Source organism: Astatotilapia calliptera, chromosome 22 (assembly GCF_964374335.1).
Source record: "Astatotilapia calliptera chromosome 22, fAstCal68.1, whole genome shotgun sequence".
Taxonomy (NCBI): Eukaryota; Metazoa; Chordata; class Actinopteri; order Cichliformes; family Cichlidae; genus Astatotilapia; species Astatotilapia calliptera.
This window is the reverse complement of record NC_137442.1, coordinates 21,879,889-21,896,185: the sequence shown is the minus strand read 5'-3', so window position 1 is coordinate 21,896,185 and position 16,297 is coordinate 21,879,889. Positions and strand designations below refer to the sequence as shown.

Below are 16,297 nucleotides of genomic sequence, written 5' to 3'. Positions count from 1 at the left end.
ACCATAACATTTAAAAAAGAGATAGAATAATAGAATAATAAAATGTTATTAATATCAGCTCAAACATTCACCAATATTTAAATTTAAAGTGAATTTGGAAAACAATGAAGAAGCCCTCCAAAGTCTACATAAGCAAGAAATGATAAACTTCTAAAGCAAACTGCATGACAACAATAATAATAAAGTGTCTACGTTTTTATTCAGTTTCAAATCAAAGTAAAATTAATTATTTTACTATATTTTAACCGAATTAAAATATTTGAAAGATATTTTTCTATTTTATTTTGAAATATGCATTTTTTCTGTTTTGTTTACGTTTTCTTCTCTCACTAACAATAACTGTATTAATGGCCTTCTACTGCAGCATATTGAGAGCGATTCTTAATTAGTGATTAGTGTGTATTTTAGACTGTTTCGGCAACCAATTAAACACTTCGGATTTTTTAAAAATGTTTTACATTTTTACACTGTAAATAAATTATGAAACAGACCATTTCTAAAAGGTGATTTAGTTTAAAGGCTCAAGTACACTGCCTGGTGGTGACTGACAAATACTTTTGAAATACTTGTTGAAGCTTTACATTATATTGTTGCATAAAAAATAATTTGTGGCGGTGTCTTTCCTCCTGCATGATTTATGAGAGCCAAAAGAGAAGCAGTTGATGAAAAAAGACCCACAGGCTACAAACCTGAGAACAAACAAATCTGTAAGTCTATACACACATCCGCCTGGAAACACAGTACCGCATATAAGAAATCTAAATGTGACAGTTTGAAAGCATTAAGGAATGATTTTGCACGTGCAAGCACATACGCGCGCGCACACACACACACACACACACACACACACACACACACACACACACACACACACACACACACACATAGGCAAACACAAACGAAAGATGGAAATATAACTCCAAAGATTGCATCTCTACTTAGTCTTAGTCTTAAAAGACTATTAATTTATGATAAACCTGATAAAATCGGGAAAATAGAGGGATGGGGTTTCAAAATAAGCACACTATAGAAAGTTCAAAATCTGGGTCATTACACCATCCATTGCAAATTTTAATTGGACACTGATATAAAAATTTGTTGCTCAAAACCTTTGTAATTAAGTTCCATTCCTCCAGTGTGTCAGAGAAACTGCTGAGTAGCCTATGCAAATACAAGGTGAAGGCAGATAACTGCAGAAATAATTGTCATGTCCTCACACTCTGCAAAGTTCATTTCATCTTCACATTTTTACAATGTGTGTGTGTGTGTGTGTGTATGTGTGTGTGTGTGTGTGTGTGTGTGTGTGTTCGTGTGTGTGTGCGTGTGCGTGTGCGTATATGTGTGTGAGTGAGAGTGGGTGCATGTGGTTGTGCACCTGCATGCACACATCAAATACATTATAGAATCAGGAAATTAAAAAGAGTAAACATCAGCTAGGCATTGCAAACAATGATGCGGGGATATGACCACAAACAGTAATATTCTTTTCAAGGTCAGTGAAGATGATTGCAGAGCTTTACATATGAATGAAATAAGCAGACTGTGCTATTACATATTCAAGCAAGTTTGTCGAGTTTGTTTATGGTCAGCTGTGGATAAACACACAAACACACACACAGGGCACAACAGAGTAAAAAACAAATGAAGCAGAGAGCCTCTCTCAGACATAAAGTGTTGGAAACCCAGAGAGACTGAGAGACAGAGAGACAGAAGTCACTCATCAGGGTAGTCGAGGTATTGGCACGTCTGCGCTCATTGACCACTCCCCTGGTGTGATTGGCAGCCAAAATGAATTCCTCCATCGACAGATGTGCATTACCATGTGCCGATAAAGGGACGGAGCCGATGGAGGGATTGACAGAATGATGGTGGAAGAGAAGGAGGGGAACAAGAAGAGAGGTGACATCATGTGGTTAGTAACAGTCTGTCATGCCAGGCATGTTAGACCATGGTCGCTAGGGTAGTTTAGGGAAGGCAGAATGTGTATTGTAATGATTAAAGGTAGGAAAAGTAGAGGTTACATGAGTAACAAAGGCTGGGTAAAGTGGTGCACAGCCACATCTTGACAACAGAACTCACCTCAAAGAGATGTCTGCAGTTTTCGCTGAGCCCCTTTTGTTTGATGAAGCACTCCTACTTCGAGTGCCAAATGGAGTTATACAAAGAGATGTGAAAATAGAAGAGCACAGCTAGGATACTTCAGCAGGTCTGAGGCCCACAGGAGGAGTGAGGACTAGCTAGTAGTCTAGAGACAGTGGTCCATCCATCACACAAGTCCTGACCCCAGGTTGACCTCAGCATGGCAGCCAATGAGGCACCCCCAAACCCCCTAAAGAAAGCCCCCCACCACACATACGCACACACTTATCTAGACACACACACACACATTCAGACACACACACAAAAATAGGAGATCGGGTGTCACTGAGGAGCCTTGATGCTCTTTGTGTTGGCCATCATCTCTTCCCAGAATCCTTTGTTTTAAACATGACTAATGTGAGTACCAACACCTGACAGACAGGCTGTTCATCCTGTCTGTCTCTCCCTCTTTCTCTCTCGCACTCCCCTTTGAAAGGGAGTGTGAACACACACACACACACACACACACACACACACACACACACACACACACACACACACACACACACACACACACACACACACACACTTCAGATCAAACAGGAATAACCACAGAGAAACATTCTGGCTGAAAACTGTCAGTTACAGTAGCTGTGTGTCTTACAAATAAGAGACTTGGCTCAAGGACAGTCATGCCGAATGTACAAAATATTAGGTCCTTTAAAAATTAAGTACAGAGGTTTATTTAGTCTACAGAATAGTTGAAAATCAGTCATGCACATCAGTCATGCACACTTGATGTCAAAGGTCAGATAAACTGTGCTGCTGCCACCATCTGATCACACCGTGTGCTGTCACACATGGGTTTATTTTTGTCACAAAATTTGGGGTATTGATGTCTGAAATGGCTAGATGAAACCTGCAAAAAGTGAAAATCTTTCTGTTTGCTAATAACAGGATCATGCACTGCTTCAACCCAGTGATTCTGACCAGTAATTCGTCATTGCTTTGTGAGTCAGTCAGGTAAAAATGGGGAGCAGATATGAAAATGATGTGGACTGTTGGGTTTTTTGCAGTCCTGTTGTTGCAAGAATTTGTGGTTGAAAGCAGATGGATTGGCTGGTAAGTCATGGTCTGTGTGTTTGCCATGCCAGAACTGGAAACTCCAGCCTTACAATTTCTCAGGCTTCAGCCTGAAACCAGTGAGCAATCACTGTGTTGCCTGTAGTCATGTTCAAATTAAAAGAGAGGACATTCCTGTGGTCTTCATATTATGGCTGTAAAAGCATACTTGGAATTCTTCAGGAATACTTTGAATGAACACAAGCGTTGTAATCTTGTGGGCATCTGGTGAGTCTTGAATGGGAAAAGCATAGGCTGCATATCAAAGATGAACGTAGCTTTCGGGTCTGAAAAATCAAGCCGATGGAGATGTCTTAAACTTGGATTTTATTTAATGTCCATTAGGAGGCGATTCTTCTGGTTTCAGAAAGAAGTATTATTCTGTAAAAGACTATATGACCCTCAGCTCTCCTGAGCCATGCACTGGAAAGTTCAACATACCCACAGGATTCAAGGTTCAAGGTTCCTACGACAACTGAGGAAGTTCAGGGTCTCTCCAAAGATCCTCAGGATTTTCTATACAGGCGCTGTGGAGAGCATCCTCACACAGAACATGATATCGTGGTTTGGGAACAGCTGTGTGAAGGACCAAAAAGCTCTCCAGAGAGTGATCCGTACAGCAGAACACTGCTGCAGGATTGCTCTCCCCCCGCTTCAGGACACCTACACCAGGAGATGCCGGACTAGAGCAGCGCAGATACTGAAGGACCCCTCCCATCCTGGCAACAAACTGTTCCAACTTCTGCAATCTGGTAGAAGGTTCCGCATCATCCGGGCAAGGACAGAGAGACTCAAGAGGAGATTCTATCCCCAAGCCATCCGGGCCCTAAACAAACACACACACCCGCCCTCTCACATCATCTATAATTGACTGAGACAGGACTCTTACAGACACTCTAAACCAAGGCACAATGTACATTCCAAATTCCTTTAATTTTAAATATGTTTATATTGTCTATCCTGTAAAATAGTCAGATGTCTATTCATATTAATGTACAGAATTCACCTGCTTGCTGCTACTACTGCACATTCACCATTCACCCAATGTATATACTATATACATTGCACATGTCGAGGAGCGTGTCAGGCTACATTTCACTGTGTGTTATACTTGTATAACTATGCATGTGACAAATAAAGAACCTTGAACCTTGAACCTTGAAAATGTACATATATATAGACCATGGAGAGCCATAGACCACGAGTTCTCACACTAGTCATCTTCAAAATCTTTTGATGTCATACAATTAAAGGATGATTGTGACACTACTCTGCTGACAAAATCTGTCCACAGATAGAGAGACATGTTAACACCTGCCAAATAGTCAAAGCTGCCTTTGTGGTGGATCCCACTACAGTTGGTCTGACTGCATTTTGCCATAATGCCAAAGCATTTCAGTAAGGTTGAGGTCTGGACTTTGACTGTACCTTTGAAACACCTTAACTTTTGTTTTCTTCAGTAATTCTGTTGATTTGCTGCTGTGCTCAGGATCATAGTCCTTTTGCACAACCCAATTTGGACCCAAGTTTAGCTCTCAGATAGATAGCCTCACATTTGACTCTAGAATATCACAAATGCTACTCTAGCATAAAGATGGATTCATGCTCGACACGATAACGACAAGGTACCCTGCAAAACAAGCCCAGATCATCACCCCTCAACCACAAGTCTAGACAGTTTGTATGAGATGTTTGTGCAAATATGCTAAGTTTGGTTTTCTACAATTGTGGCACTGTGTGTTATGGTCAAACATCCCTACTTTGATCTTGTGTTCAAAGGACATTCTTCGTCTTGAGGTTTCTTTAGATGCAGTTTTGCAAACCTAAGCCATGCTGCCATGTTTTTTTGAGTGAGAAGGTTTTTTTTTACAATTTCTCTGAGAACTGCAGTCTTACATTGGCGTGAAGTTTTTGGGACATCCACTCCTGAGAGGACTGATGACAATCTTGAAACATTTTCCACTCTTTCTCACTGCAGAATGACCAATCATTTTGGAATTGATTGAAAATGATCCTATAACTGTTAGGATCTAAAGTCATTGCTGATGCCTTTTCTTTTTGGTATTGTACAAACATACATCTAAATACTCCAGACCAGCAAACTGCCAAAACCTCTGCTTTCATGGAGGCGGTCATACTTGTTGATCAGTTATCAAGTGCATTTGATTAGCAGCACCTGGCTGCTAATTACACTCTCAATTTCTAAAAATAAAAATAAGTGAGGGTGCACTTAGTTTTTTTACAAGACTGCGCAGAGACCTTTTTCCCATGACAGAACCTGCCAAACTAGACTGTAAAACTGATTGCTTGGAAGTTGTTTTTTTGTTTGCTATTTTTTTCATTATGGCAGACTCCAAAAACTGAAATGATATGTGAGTTTTACTATAACTACTTTAGAACCTGCTCTTCATTTTGGTGTCAACTATATGCATGAAGGTATACATTTAAAGTTCAGTCACTGCATTGTGTCCACTGTATGGTGACAAAATCTGCCCACACAGAAAAAGATAAACATCTGCCGAAGACACATTTTGCAATAATGATATTCTGAAATAAGATGAAAACAAGAAAATAATTCAGCCAAAATTTCATGTCTGGCAAAACGTTTTCTATACTTACTGTGATCAGGCGACACCACATTCTTTTAGAATTTCTAAACCTAGAAAAATGGAATTACTTTTACTACTTATTATTCTCATACTTTTAATATTATGTAAAGTCCAATCAAGTGTAAGACCACAAGGTAGGCTATGTGAAATTATTAGGCCTATTTGCTCAGCTCAATCACCCAAACATGTATTTTAAATGCATTTTCTTTGTACATGTTGTGCGTACCCATGCCTTTTGTTATGCATCTTATAGTTTTCCTACTGAGCCAAAGAGTTACTGTAAGGTTAACAGAGCCAAAATATAATCCCATAATCTAAACTGCATGGCCAGCAGCACTTGTCAATAACAAAGTAGAGCCTGAGCCAGGCCTTTGATATTAAGGTCTTTGAGCCTTTGGTTTCATGAATAAGTAGACAGATGAAGTAGCAAATGCTGAAACGGCCTCAAGCAGGTAATTGCTAACATATCAAAGCAAAAAAACACAGAGCTATAGTCATAGTTTTCACAAACAGATATGAACACACACAGCTTCAAGGCACAAGACAAGTTTCAACACCGCTGTGTCAGCAACTGTCGGGATGTTTGAGCTCACCTGACACCATTCTACCTGAAAACCACCTGTCAGTCTTGCCCACAGGAAGCCCAATCGCAGTCATGTACACTGTGATAGAAGACCATTGGTAACACAATATGAGGAAGATTAGGGAACCATTTGTGCGTTAACTGACACAAATTAGAGTATTCAGCTTCTTTGACAGTTACTGATATAAGTTACTAGATCAGGTCACACCAAAGACATTTTTCAGCATGCTTTGACCCAGCTGTTGGAGTTTTTTAGATTTCTCCTCTTACATTTTTTAAGGGGAAATCACCATATTTTGATATTTTTGAGCCAGACAATACCCTCAAAGATGAGTTGATCCCAACTACACGACAGTGTTAGTGTGCTGTTTTGAAGCCAGAAAGAGACACAGCAGTAAAGCAAGCATTGGTGTTAAAATAGGCAGCAGCAATACAGAAGATTGTTAATGTGAAGATGTTTAAGTGACAGATGTGAGGCATAGGGTAACTCTGAGCCTCTAGTATGTACACACCCTGAAGCGCATAACACTGTGGGAGTTGAAGAGCAGGATTGAAACTGAGCACTGATAGACTTGTCCCCTTCAGGCAAAGAGCAATTTACATTTCAGACTTCCAACTGTAAGCTTAGTGAGACAAATTAATGTTCAGTTAAATCTCTAACACACTGTGTGTAAGCACAGAGTACTTGCTTTGCTTTTTCTTTACAACACTTTTGGTGTTGAGATGTTGACAGCAGAAGTGGGCAGCCTCCCTTTTTCGTATTCCAGGTTCAAGACCTTCCTGGCTTATCTGATGTAACTGCTTACTGTATATAGTTTGTCATGAGTAACCCATTTTCAAGCATACCCAGTGTTTTTGGCAATGGAACCACTTTGAGCATTTCCATATCCAGTTGTGGTATAATGTGGACTGTACATTGCACAGACTGGTAAAAGTGCTTTTCAGTTTTCTATGTCATTTACAGTAAATTGGGCGCAAACAAGTGGCTATATACAAATGAATCATTGCATTGATTCACTTGTAATTTTGTCTATTTTTGCTATTAGGTTTTATTTTAAAAGAAACAGCGACTCACTGCTCTGCAATAAACCAAACATAAATCTAAAATATTAAAAGATAATTGAATTAAAAAACTCCTTACAGTGCCAATAACACAAATACAGATGAGAGGTAGAGTTCAGGGGTTTGATTCAGCTGAAGTAAAGCCTAGCAAACCTGGGCATTTTTACATAGAATCTATAGAGATTTGCTCACTTTTGGGACCAGCCACAAGTGGCCATTAGAGGAACTGCGGTTTCTAGCATTTCCTCTTTGGCATTTTTTTTCTTTTTTTAGAGAATGCCTTGGGGTTAGCAACAAGTTATTCTGATGACATTTGTTGTCAATGTCATCTCATACAATTAAGTTATCAGGTAATCCATTTATTGGCGATTTGCCCTTTGATGCACAAAAATTGTCTTTACTACCCTTGCTTTCTGTGGTGTCATGTGGCCCACACAACATACTTGATGTGAATTCTTCAGTCCTGACAATTAGTTTAATAGATACATAGGAGTGCTTTGATGACCCAGACATACCTGTTGGCCATGAACTCCCTTTGGAAGCTCCCACAAACTGTCATCACTTGATCCGATCTTAATTTATGCTTAAGGGTAAAGTCTGTCAATAGGATATACCTGATCAAAGCACACCAGATTTGCTTTCCTGCTTTCACTCTGTTTGTTAAAGAAAATGATGCAGAAAATCATTTGCCCTTAGTTTCAGTGTTTATAATTCCTTGGTGCATGTGTTGTAAGTGCCAAGTACTGTAGTTCCTACTTCAAAAATCCCCTGAATCTGTAGTATTTGTTTATTTTAACAGAAGCCCAGAAACTTAGCTATACAATTTCACATTGTTAATATTAAAACTGGAAAAATAAACGTTACAGTTGAAGATTTGTATATATAATTCAACAAGTCATTAGTCTTTTGAGAGTTGTCGAGTTTAAGCTACTGTACACTCTTAGGTGAATAACTGAAGCAGGAACAGAGTAAGCTGAACAGACATTAGCTGATTAAGAATTAAAAAGTGAAAACTCATCAGACACCCAAATGCTTTGTGTATATTGAGCTAATAAGACTGCAACATCCAACACCCCAAGCTTACCTGCAGACAGCTGGACAGTCATCCTCGTCAACCCCCCGCTCTTCTTCCCCCGTGCTCGTTATCATTTGAGCTCCGCAGAGACTCTTCTAATGACAGCACTTGTCTATAATGTCGTTGTCACAGCTCGTGTACGTGTGTGTTACCCTGTGTGTGTGTTTGTTTACATTTGTGCACTCAAACTAGTGCATGTTTGCCCTGTAATGACAGCGGCTGTCTATAATGCCTGGTCCTGGCAGGGATCATTTGGTCCTCCGTCTCTCCCACGTCCGCTGTCCGGTGTCACCGATGTCCGGGTGGACGATGATGTGATCTTTAGTCCCCTCTGCGATCTATAGACTGGCATTTGGCTCAGAGAGCGTCCCCCGGCCCTGACATGCATGCTAAAGCTTGCAGCCGTTTTGCCGATATCCCCAGCCCCCAACCCTGCCCGCCTAACCTTCCACAGACAGGAAGTTAACACCAGCCAGGGCAATATTAGATACTGGAGTGGCAGTTTGTTACTAAAGTTTGAGCATTTAAGTATAAAATGTAAGTGATTTCAGTTGCATGTCATGGAAATGCCTTTTCATCTTTAAGTTTTAATGAAGCTGATAGCATTAAAGTGATTTGCTTAATTATTGAGATTTTCTGCTTACAGTCAATAAACTGTTTCCCACAACAATGCAGGTTTGCTGCACCTGATGAGGCTGTGACCTTAAAGACTGCTTGTGTAAAGGAATCAAAGTCTGTGATGGTAGCATATCTGTAAATGTTAGCTGGATATGCTAACATGTAGATGCTTGTTCTTGGCCTGATAAGTCAATCTGAGGTTGGGGAATAGTGTTACCACAGTAGACAGCCCATCAAAATACTGTCAGTTTGTTCTGAAATTAAAATTATGGTGTTCATTTGTTGATAGAACCACCCCCAACACTAGACGGTGCAGCCTACATGGCAGAGTGCTATCGCACGCTAAATTAGCATTAGCATGCAGTATTTGTGTGGTATTTTTTCATTTACTTTGAGACAGGAGCAACAACAGGAAGCTCCTTCTTATACTTTTATTACTGCAAATAAAACTATAAAACCATTTCTTGTTAGTTTTGAAAGAAAAAAATTATGATGAATAATAATACAGGGAGTGCAGAATTATTAGGCAAGTTGTATTTTTGAGGAATAATTTTATTATTGAACAACAACCATGTTCTCAACGAAACCAAAATACTCATTAATATCAAAGCTGAATGTTTTTGGAATTAGTTTTTAGTTTGGTTTTAGTTTTAGCTATTTTAGGGGGATATCTGTGTGTGCAGGTGACTATTACTGTGCATAATTATTAGGCAACTTAACAAAAAACAAATATATACCCATTTCAATTATTTATTTTTACCAGTGACACCAATATAACATCTCCACATTCACAAATATACATTTCTGACATTCAAAAACAAAACAAAAACAAATCAGCGACCAATATAGCCACCTTTCTTTGCAAGGACACTCAAAAGCCTGCCATCCATGGATTCTGTCAGTGTTTTGATCTGTTCACCATCAACATTGCGTGCAGCAGCAACCACAGCCTCCCAGACACTGTTCAGAGAGGTGTACTGTTTTCCCTCCTTGTAAATCTCACATTTGATGATGGACCACAGGTTCTCAATGGGGTTCAGATCAGGTGAACGAGGTGGCCATGTCATTAGTTTTTCTTCTTTTATACCCTTTCTTGCCAGCCACGCTGTGGAGTACTTGGACGCGTGTGATGGAGCATTGTCCTGCATAAAAATCATGTTTTTCTTGAAGGATGCAGACTTCTTCCTGTACCACTGCTTGAAGAAGGAGTCTTCCAGAAACTGGCAGTAGGACTGGGAGTTGAGCTTGACTCCATCCTCAACCCGAAAAGGCCCCATAAGCTCATCTTTGATGATACCAGCCCAAACCAGTACTCCACCTCCACCTTGCTGGCGTCTGAGTCGGACTGGAGCTCTCTGCCCTTTACCAATCCAGCCACGGGCCCATCCATCTGGCCCATCAAGACTCACTCTCATTTCATCAGTCCATAAAACCTTAGAAAAACCAGTCTTGAGATATTTCTTGGCCCAGTCTTGACGTTTCAGCTTGTGTGTCTTGTTCAGTGGTGGTCATCTTTCAGCCTTTCTTACCTTGGCCATGTCTCTGAGTATTGCACACCTTGTGCTTTTGGGCACTCCAGTGATGTTGCAGCTCTGAAATATGGCCAAACTGGTGGCAAGTGGCATCTTGGCAGCTGCACGCTTGACTTTTCTCAGTTCATGGGCAGTTATTTTGCGCCTTGGTTTTTCCACACGCTTCTTGCGACCCTGTTGACTATTTTGAATGAAACGCTTGATTGTTCGATGATCACGCTTCAGAAGCTTTGCAATTTTGAGACTGCTGCATCCCTCTGCAAGATATCTCACTGTTTTTGACTTTTCTGAGCCTGTCAAGTCCTTCTTTTGACCCGTTTTGCCAAAGGAAAGGAAGTTGCCTAATAATTCTGCACACCTGATATAGGGTGTTGATGTCATTAGACCACACCCCTTCTCATCACAGAGATGCACATCACCTAATATGCTTAATTGGTAGTAGGCTTTCGAGCCTATACAGCTTGGAGTAAGACAACATGCATGAAGAGGATGATGTGGACAAAATACTCATTTGCCTAATAATTCTGCACTCCCTGTAGAAGGTACAGTGGCTTTCTTTGACAAAATGACGCCAGGCATAGTACAAATTGCACAAAGTAGGGGTGCAAATGTCCAAACTTATCAGTAAGATTATCCCAGTGTTTCACTTTCTGCCAGTGCAAGAGGCTGCTAGGGTCTGAGAGGTAGTCTGTTCTTACCAATCAATTTTCTTCAGTCCCCGCTTGGTTTTGTTGTAGCAGCTTTAACCTAGAAGTGTAATTACATTAGTTACAAACATCTCATGTCATCCCATCTCACTGAGATCAGCTCTACCACAATACCTCTGCCAGATTGTACATTGTGTCTCAATTCAAATACTTGTACTGTTAGTAGATGTAATTGGTGACCCCTCCCCGTTACATTGCATAGCTAAGATGGTGACCATTAAGAGTTAGTTGTATTCCACAATTTTGACCATTATGGGTACCTCATCCAAATAATTAGAGCAAAAGTATAACATTTCAGACAAAATAGTTGATTGTCACTAACCATAACCTTTGATAATTGCCTGCTTCTCTTGACTCAACTAGTTCTCTTTCTTTTACAGCTCAGCCTGCTCCCACTCGAGTCGTACGCCAAGCAGACAAGAGGCAAAGGAGTCACATCGAAGCCAAGTCAGGCACAGGATAGCCAGCTCCCACTAATCTGATGTGGTTACAGATCTTTCTGAAGTTTGCAAATTTCTAATGGCAACTACAGCCACCTTACTGCCTCCCTTTTAAGAACTCTATCAGTTGTAGTCCCCGCAACAAGACAGTATGACTATGTCCTAGCCTCTTATTGTTTGCTATTTGGCACGCTGATTAATTCACAATCAGCCTTTCCTTTATCTTTTGTCATCTTCTCCAAATTTACATCAAATTGCACCCAGGTTTACTTAAAGTCTCCCATAAAAGATTTGTGAAGCGTAACAGAACATCTCTGTAGAGTTTCATGAGATATCATCCATATCCAGGTTAAATCTGCCATAAAAATACATACTTGATATGTAAAAAGCGAGTAAAATAGGATTAAATGGACAAAGTTTGCAGTCATTTAACATTTCATTGATTATGTTGTATACTGTGTGTTTAACCATAAAAATGATCCCAATTAACTTATTGTATAGGCACGTTTGTTCTGTTTATGTGTCTGCACATTCACCTAAAATAAAGGTTTTTTGTTCCTCTGTGTGTGTTTGTTCTGGCTGGAGTGCAGTCCTGAGGGATTGGTTGTGTCCACCTCTGTATCGATGCCATCACACTCTCATCTGCATACCTGACAGCACAGACCTTTCTTTCATCTGCCTCTTTGCTTACTCCAGTGCAACCTTTTAAAGCCATTTTCCATTTCCTCATGACTTGCATGTTTTCTTTATTCAGATTTTTTGTTGTCCTGTTGAACTTTTTTTTTTTTTTTTTTTACTGTGCCTTCTCACCCTCTTGTTGTCTTTTTTGTTTCGGGTCAATACTGTGCGTGCTGGGGATTCAGCAGTTGCAGTTTCTAGATAAACACCCTGTTAGCAGGATTATCCCTGTTGTCCTAACAATGTAAACCCAGGATTAGACCTATCTCCAGGGATACATGCACGCATGCTTGTGTGTTTGATTCAGCTTGCCAGCTACAAAAGGCCTCCTGTCAGAATGCATAAGGTATTAGTAGTTGTTGCACTGAAGAATTTTATCATTTTGAAAAGGTCGCAGTGGCTCTGATATTGTTATGAACTGGAGTGCTTTGAGGTGGCTGCTTTGTGACAAGGCAAATAAAAGATAAATAAAATCAGACTACTGATTTATGAAAGAAACCACCAAGTGACTAAAAATAATAAAAAAAATCAACACGACCACTTGAGCTCAATGATAAATGTATGTTTTTAGCATTTTTTTTTTTAATTATTACGATAAACATGAATGTATTTTGGCTGAAACTGCGCATTCACATAGTCCCACATGCCACTATTCTGTTTATTTTTGTATTTGTCAACACTGAGCACCCAATACATGGTTTAAGACTTGAGGCTGAGCACACTGCTTTGTTGTATCATATCTTGATAACCAAAACCACACATAGTGGTTTAATGGATTGTTAAATACCAGATTTTGTTTTGGCCAGGTGCAGAAACTTCCTCCTTTTGTGGTTCGTGTGAAATTTCCAGGCAACAGACATCCAAGGAAGTCACTGCTCCTTACCAAAACCTCGATTAGACGCACCCAGAGAGTAGGAACACATTTCATATTTAGAGGCAACCCGCTACCAGTGAAACCCCAGTTCAATAAACAGCTGTACTTTGTTTGCAGGTTAATCCTGTGTTTCTTCCTGTGTAATTCCCATAACGTATTTTATAACTGCCTGTCTTTACTTGTTTATGCTGTATTTTATCCCTATGTCCACTAATGGTGAATTGGTAAATGATAACCAAACTGTTAGTGAAAGACTGGAGGAAGCGCTGAAAACAAATGAAGGCAAGGAAGCAAGTAAAGGGATTGTTAAGAAAGCAGGGTGAGTGCTGTGGTGGAGATGAGGAGGTGCAAGGTCAAAGGTCAGCTCCCCTAGTGATATCTCCTGTGCCAGAGAGGCAGTCACGACCCGGTCAGCAGAGGTTCAGGTGTCAGGGAGACGACTGACTGACAAGGCCAAGCGGGACCTCTCTACAGTCCATCCTGATTGGGCCTTTTATCCTTCCTTCCCTCCCTCTCCCCGTCGCTCCGCACCATGACCCATCTTTCCCTTCATTCAGACGCTACCCTCTTCACTCTCTCTACTCACTCTCTACCCACAGAACCCTAGCCTGTCATTCTCTCATCTTTCCCCCTTCCTTCTCCCCCACTCACCTTCTTTTTCACCCCTTTAGCTAAACATTACCGCAGATTTTCACTCAGCAGGCCAGGCTGACTGGGGCAGCTCTCTGTGGGACTGCATTTGTCTTCAGTTCACCGACATGCATTCACATTCAGACACACATGCAGTCACTGCATATACAATGTTTGCACAGAGGTTTGCACAGGCAGACGTACACGTAGGAAATGATACACAGTTTTAAAGAAGTAAAACAAATGAGCTCCCACAAATACGGCTCTTGCACACGTGGAATGCCCAAGAAGTTAAAATTGTATAATTAAAGTTAAGATAATCAGGAAATGTAATTGCACTATTCACTATGTCACTATTGCTTGTATTTACATTCACATATTTTTTTACAGTAATTTTGTGCTGTTGGACAGTAAAACCTTTGTTTTGTGAAGTTTAAATATAGAGCGCTCATTTCCTTCTTCTGATGCACCCATCAAATTTTATATACAGGCCTCAGTGAGCTGGGATTTGAGCTACCATTTCAACTGTTCACAACTACTTCCTAATTACAGCAAACGACCAAGATTAAACACTACATATCAAAAAAAAAACTAAAAACAGGTGATAAATTAAAGGAAAAGCCAATATGAAACACCTCACCAAGATCTGTAACGACTGATTCTCTAAAATCTGGATCTTTACCAGAAGGAAGGAACGTCAGTCTTCTTGAAATATCCCCCCATTGGATGTTTTGATGATGTTAGTAGACGACTCTGCCTACCTCAGACCAAAGTCTCCTGTTAACACTCAGTTTGGCTTGTGGTAAGCTATATAGTACGATTCACATCATTTTCATACTTTTTAAATTATTCAGTGATCCCTCACACTTTAAGGACGGGGAACACTTCCATCAAGATAAAAATGCTTCATGATCAGATAAAAGTGATCACTCAGAACAACTTTGTATTGACTGGAGTGACCCTTTCCGCTAAAGGGATAAGTGGATCCAATCCATGTCAGCAAAATGCGCCCCATAGCATTAAAAAACTGCTGGATACCCTCACTGTAGAGGTCAAGAGTTCAGGTTTTTCCTTTATATGATATAGCGTGTCATAACTGTGGATACTTAAAAGTTATTGACTCCTTCTGACCTGTATTCCAGCCAGAGATGATAGATTATCTGCAACTGACCGCAGGTCTCTGTAATGGTTTCATGTCATCGGCTTCTGGTGATGGACGAACAAACTGCAGCTATTACTTACTGACAAAGAAACTATGATGCCTATTGTTGTCGCACACTGGGAAAGATCATTTATTCAGAGATTGCTTGTGGCAAAATTCTACTCAATAGAACCATCACTATTTAAAGGACAATTTTAGTCTTTGCTAATGGGCCAGCATAAAGTAGATATCACTGTTCTTTCAGTTGTATGATTAGTCCCAGTGTCATGATAGGGAAGTCTGTTTTAATCAAGGACATTTTCATTTATTAAATTATTTAGTTACTTATTTGAGTCAATGAACACCATTACTTTTCCTGTGCCCATTTCAGGGCATAATACAAAGTACAACACTGCAGATCCTAAAACCCAGACACCAGACACGAGCATCAGTGCTGATCAATACGGGTAGTATAGTTGGGTTTTTTTTTAAATAAGATCAAGGAAACTATGGTGTATGTAAGGGAAAACTTATTGTAAGTTAAGTTAAATTTGGCAACTATTTTGTATATTTTTAGTTTATTTTTTAGGAAAATATCTTCAATACAGTTTTATTTACCTGCATGAAAATGTTCCTTTTTGATAAAGTATATAGTTAGAGCTGGATCAGGTGACTTTGAACCTTCCCTTAGTTACACTGCAATGCTCCTGGGGGCTTCCCAGGATGTACTGAGTGTTTCTTCTTTCTTCTTTCATTCACTGTGTGTTTATACACCACTTTGCATTTAATCTTCTATTATTAATCTCTGGCTCTCTTCCACAGCATGGTTTTGTCCTGTCTTCCTCCCCTCACCCCCAACTAATCACGACAGATAGCTGCCCATTCCTGAGCCTGGTTCTGCCAGAGTTCTGGTTCTTCCTGCCAAAAGGGAGTTTTTCCTTTCCGCTTGCTCATAGGGCATCATTTTAAATTATTCAGTGATCCCTGAAAGAACAAGGTTAATTTTAGGCAGTCATTTCTGATTGTTGGAGTTTTCTCTGTGTTATTGTAGGGCCTTTACCTTCAGGTGCAGCATCATCTAATATCTAATTCAAAGTGCCATTGGAAATGATTCTTGGTATTAAGTAAGTTCCTAAAGGATTGAATT

At 40.0% G+C, this 16,297-nt stretch overlaps 1 long non-coding RNA gene across 1 annotated transcript; it reads left to right on the top strand.

The window, feature by feature from the left end:
• Nucleotides 1-588: 588 nt before the first annotated feature.
• On the top strand, nucleotides 589-12,385 carry LOC145423636 (uncharacterized). Its single transcript, XR_013904695.1, has 2 exons — nucleotides 589-707; nucleotides 11,768-12,385. It is a non-coding gene; the product is annotated as an uncharacterized LOC145423636 (long non-coding RNA).
• Nucleotides 12,386-16,297: the final 3,912 nt, after the last annotated feature.